Source organism: Eumetopias jubatus, unplaced genomic scaffold (genome assembly GCF_037043125.1).
Source record: "Eumetopias jubatus isolate StellerSeaLion01/CBP00866 unplaced genomic scaffold, mEumJub1_p1.0 scaffold_2, whole genome shotgun sequence".
Taxonomy (NCBI): domain Eukaryota; kingdom Metazoa; phylum Chordata; class Mammalia; order Carnivora; family Otariidae; genus Eumetopias; species Eumetopias jubatus.
Window position 1 is genome coordinate 114550638 of NW_028274808.1, and position 6000 is coordinate 114556637.

Sequence of the window (6000 nt, forward strand, 5' to 3'; positions counted from 1 at the left end):
AAAGAAAATCATTGAAAAAATAGCACTTTGGGAAACAGAATTGAAAGATATGTCTTAAGGAGTGGGGGGCACTTGGGTGGCTCGTTAAGTGTCTGCCTTCGGCTCAGGTCATGATCCCAAGGTCCTGGGGTTGAATCCCATGTTGAACTCCCTGCTCAGTGGGGAGTCTGCTTCTTCCTCTCCCTCGGTCCCTGCTCCATGCACACGCTCTCTCTCTCGCTCTCTCTCTCTGACAAAGAAAATCTAAAAAAAAATAATGAGTGTGAGATTGGGATTAGAAAGGGAGTTTACTCTCAACATTAATGAGGACGGTCTGCTTTATTCAATGTGGTCGTTAGTTACATTAAAGCGGCATTTACAAGCGTTACACTTTTCATAGAAAAGCTGAGTTCAGCTTGTTTGACACCTCTGATCAAAGCATAAAATCTTAAATATATTTGACTTTTAGAATTACCCTACAAATGGTGCATCATGTACTAGCTAATTATTTTCATCTTCTGGGGATATAATGTATTAGGGTATTAGGAATATGAAGTCCAAAATTGTATACTGTTTCTCAGAGTTTTCCACATAGGGATTCTTTTCCTGTTCATATAGTCAAAAGATCTCAATGGGTGCCTGGGTGGCTCAGTCAGTTAAGAGCCTGCCTTCAGCTCAGGTCATGATCTCAGTCAGGGTCCTAGGATCATGCCCTGAATCGGGCTCTCTGCTCTGCTCAGTGGGGAGTCTGCTTCTCCCTCCCACTCTCCCTCTGTGCTCTCTGTCTCTCTCAAATAAATAAGTAAAATCTTTAAAAAAAAATCTCATAGCTAAGAGTGGGATGATGAATAAAAAATAGCATAAAATTTAAATTTATCTTATAGAAACATCATCAAAATCTTAATAGCTAAAATTTACTGAGTGCTTACTATTTTATTTGCCAAACACTGTGCTAAGTGCTTTACAGGTATTATTTTGTTTAGGGCTTATAACAATAATTGGCATAGCAAAGAATATTAAGAAAGTAGAAGGGAGCGGGGCGCCTGGGTGGCTCAGTCGTTAAGTATCTGCCTTCCGCTCAAGTCATGATCCCAGGGTCCTAGGATGGAGTCCCACTTTGGGCTCCTTGCTCAGCGAGAAGCCTGCTTTTCCCTCTCTGCTGCACCCCCTGCTTGTTCTCTCTCTCTCAAATAAATAAAATCTTAAAAAGAAAAGATACTAAATTTAAAAAAAAGGAGAAGGGAAAAACAAAAATTTAAAAATGAGAATTGAAATAAGAATCCAGTAAACATTTTGCTAGAAGAGAAATTAAAAGATAACTTTGTTAAAGAGGTTGGGTGTAAGATAAATGTGCAAAAACAAGAATATATTAATAATAATTGATAACAGATGATAACGTCTGTTGGCGGAGGTCGTTGGGAGACTGACCTCCTGACCCAGGAACTGACCCCGGAGCAGCTGAAGGCTCCTCACCCCTCCCCTCTGCTTTGAAATGTACTCCTGTGGCCCGCTCTTCCTGGAGTGGGAGCCGTTTTCAAGGATGCAGACTTGAGAGAACCGCGTGTTTGGGGACTATCTGGACATGTGAGTGTATCCTGTTAAGGCCTCTGTATAATCTTTTAAGATTTTGGTGGGCTGATGCAGAGATCTACTTGTCTTCAGACAGCAAAGACAAGCCTCCTCGGTAAGTTCCCTTGCTCTTTAGACTTGCCACCCGCGCTCTGTAGGGGCCTGCCTCATCGTTCCTCCTCTCCTCGCCCTCCCGATATGGGGGCTGGGTTCTGATTTCTCCGGGAAATTCCCATGTTTGTGAACCCAAAATGTCCCACTGATGATAGCCACACAACCTGTAAAATACTTAGCAACAAATTAAGAAGAAAAGAACAGGGTCTAGTTGAATAAAACTATAAAATGTTATGAAAAGATATAAAGCAAGTTCTAAAAAAATTGGAGCAGTTTCCCATGGTACTAGGTGAAAAGACAATACCATAGGAATGTCAATCTTCCTAAGATTAATACGTTTTTGAGGCAATTAAAACCTCAATGAATTTTTGGGTTTTAGATGAAAAATTTTTTTTTTAAGATTTTATTTATTTATTTGAGAGAGAGAGAGAATGAGAGATAGAAAGCACGAGAGGGAACAGGGTCAGAGGGAGAAGCAGACTCCCCGCTGAGCAGGGAGCCCAATGCGGGACTCGATCCCGGGACTCCAGGATCATGACCTGAGCCGAAGGCAGTCGCTTAACCAACTGAGCCACCCAGGCGCCCTAGATGAAAAATTTTATTAGTTCCCTTGGAATAATAACTACCAAGAATAAGCAAGAAAATTATAAGAAGTGAGGGGAGACTTAACTCACCAGCTGACCCAAAGATTTATGAAAGATAGTAAGTGGTGGTTTTAAGCCGCTGAGTTTTGGGGTGCTCTGTAATACAGCAATCACTAATTAATACAGGTATTACAGCTCATATATGCTGACTCAGTTGTACCCCCCAGCAGATAATGGCTGGGGGAAATGGGGGTTGTGGTTGAAGGTAAAGAGAAAAGAATTTGGAGTAGGGACTAGAAACTTTACGATTAGAAGGGTAAATTATAGAATCAACTAGAATAGTGGTGACAAGATAGAAAATAGAATTAGGCGACAGGGTATATTAAAAAAAAAACTGTGAGTTACTGAACTATAAAATGGACGGTATTCTTGATAAAATACAAAAAAAATAAGCTGGGTTCTCTAGATCAGGAGCTGGCAAACGAGGACCTCTGGCTCGCCGCCTGTCTTTGTTAATCAAGTTGGGCGGGAACATGGTGACGCACCTTTGTTTAAGTATTGTCTGTGGCTACTTCTGTGCTCCAAGAGCAGAGCTGAGTAGTTGAGTCAGAGACCTTTTGGCTTGAAAAGCTGGAAATACTTGCTGGCCTTTTACAGGAAGAGTTAGTCAACCCCTGCTCTAGACTGACCATTATTTCTACAGCATGGAGTTCTGACAGCAGAGCTTCTGCTAGAGGAGGGGACAGGCTTGGCGAGTGGAGCAAGCCACACCATAGTTGGTCTGTATCTCTCACCCTTTCATTCCCTTCTCTGACTTGGAGGGGAATGGGACGGCAGGGGGAGATGGCTAAGGGGAGGAGACCCAGACCCTACCCCAGATTTAACCCCACTAAGGCAAAGAAATCAGGGTGATGTATGCTCAGTTGTCTCCTATTATGGGAGATCGGTTGTTTACGAACGCTAAAACGTCCAAATAATTCAACTGTCAGACATTCACTCTGACTTCGTGTAGGGCTGTGTTGACTAAACTGTTCACTATTGAATAGACCAGAGTTTTTAGCTTCCTGTCGATTCAGCAACATTTCATTTGGTCATTGGAACTAAAAATTTGTGAATACAAAGAATTACATTCTGAAAGTATATAAAATGCAGAGAACACAAATAAATACGAATTTTAAAAAACAATAATTCCAATAGTAGTTTGTTCACTTCTGCACTTATGACTGTCCAGGCAATTACAGATTCACAAAGGTTGGTGGCCAGAATGTCAGCTTTATTGGCAGGAACACCAAATGTGTCGTGCTGACAGATCCTCATGCATGGGGTCAGTGTCCTCGAGCTAAGGTTCCTCTGAGATCATTCACCTTTGCATTTCCTGACTTCCGTGTTTTAATTTGTATCCTGTGCATTGTATTAACATTTTTCTTTGCATTTAGTTTCCTTTTAAAAAATGAGAACAAAAGAAACATTTTAATGTCCCAATCTCTCAAGGCAATCACCATATACCAAATAATAGCTGTACTGGGAGTGTTAAGTTCCTTATATTTTTAAATCTTAAGAACAATAAGGAAGGGATTTGGTTCCTTTTGTTCATATCTCTAATGGATTAAAAGTATTGTGCTCAAGGTTTTCATAAAAAGTTTTCTCTTACTGCCAGAAATAAAAGAGAACAAAGAACCTCAATAAAGAAAAGATAATATAGCTTAGAGACGAACTTGAAAACTCAGTTTTGAGTGATTAAAATTACATTAAATGGAAACTTTTAAAAGGCAATCTTTTTGGAAAGGAGTCTAGAATGAGGACTTATACTGTGATAACTGAAAGGCAGCAGAGGGGATATGGTGAAAGTAAAGAGCTCTGTTTACAGGGGAGTTTGGGGTATGATGTTAAATGAGATTTTAAAAAATGTTTAAGTACTTGTTCCAGAACTTTCCATGTAGTAGGTATTCAACGTATGTTTGCTTCCCTCCCTTTCGAGGTGGACACTAGGAGTTGTCTGGTCTTCATTCCACCTTCTTTACAGACAGGGTCCTGATTGTGTTGAGGGTGGCAATGTGTCGAGCCCCAGGGGACGGGTCATTAAGCACTTAGATGGATCATGACAGTCTTGTCAGCTTTTCCAGTCTCCCTTGTAGCGTTCATCAGCCAAGAGGACCAATTTGGGCCAAGGAGACCTAAGAGGAGTTCTGTTAGGGTGGGGCTTTGCTTTCCTCTTAAGAGAGAGAGGACACAGCAAGCCACACAAAATTTCCTTTCTTTCTGTCCAGTAGGCAGATAAGAATGGTTCCTTGACAAGCTCTATAACAAGATAGGATGGATGGTATTTATTAGCAATTTCTGTTCAGTTGTCTAAAGAAATGTTTTTCAGATTGTAGCCTTGACCCATCTGTATTAAAGTCACCTGGGTTGGTATCTCTGGGTTTAAGCCAGGGATATGCATTTTAAATACATATTTTGTGTCCTTATGTACCCTCCAGGTTGATATCTGGCGCCATAAAAGCTATGGTGGAAAGTTCTTTTGAATTGGTTTGTTTAAAAGGTTAAATGTTTTGATTTGGATATGCATTCCAACTAAAGACTTTAATAAGCTTTGGAACTGATTATCAGCTCCAGAAGTGTGGTTTATGGAGAAGTTATTGTTTAGAATCACAGAGTAAAGCCCTGATCCTTTGGACATTTTAGAAAGTAACTACCATATTTTCCACCAGAGGCAGAGGAGGAACAAGGATGATCCTCTCCTGAATGAGGGCTTTGATACGTTTCTCTCCTTTGCTAAAAGGTTAAAACATATTTGCTTTCCCATAAATAATTCTCAGTGATTCCTGAAATACTGAGGGCCCATGTAATCTTTTTAAGGAACAGAACAAGACCACCACTAACAATAAGAACATTTTTTTAAGGCTTTTTTTTTTTTCCTTTTGGATCCTACATTACCTCTTCAGGTATTTGCAGTTTGCTTGGTGCAAGACTCCATCTGGGAATTGACAAGACACTTTCTTAGATGGCCCCATCTGTCTTAGTTGAAAGCTTTGTAATCAATTAAATGAGATTTTATCTTTAAAAAGGAAAAATTAGGGCACTGGGTGGCTCAGTCAGTTAAGCATCTGCCTTCGGCTCAGGTCATGATCCTGGGGTCCTGGGATCAAGCCCCACATCGAGCTCCCTGCTCCGCGGGGAGTCTGCTTCTCCCTCTGCCTGCCACTCCCCCTGCTTGTGCTCTCTCTCTCTCTCTGTGTGTGTCAAATAAATAAGTAAAACCTTAAAAAAAAAAAAGAAATTAACAGGCATTATGAGGTATCTGGAGACATCTCCAGGTTCCCGCAATGTTGATCCTGCCATAGAGGACCCTCCAATGCTAGGGATATAAGCCGTGTGGCCCCACATAGTGTAATGTTTCCTGTTGCCCTTTCAGCTAGGGTGTCAGGGACACAACATAGGCATTTTTCTCCTCAGAGCCAAGTCATTCTCCCATTCCCTCAGTATTCCTCTCTCTCTTTGTCCATGGCAATTCTACCACAGTGGAAAGGTTATAAAATATGAGAAGAAGGAATACTTCAGTCTCACAAAAATGCTCACCTGTGAGGCAGGTAGGCAAGCTTTTCAGTGTTACAGTTTTGTCTTTTGGGTTTGTTGTCATCATTGTTTGTTGTTGTTTTGAGTTTTCCTCAGACTCTGGGAAAATGCAAGACAACTTTGTCACACTTCATGGAGTCTGGACATCCCTTTACCTCTAGAGACAGCTCACTGCCTCTTT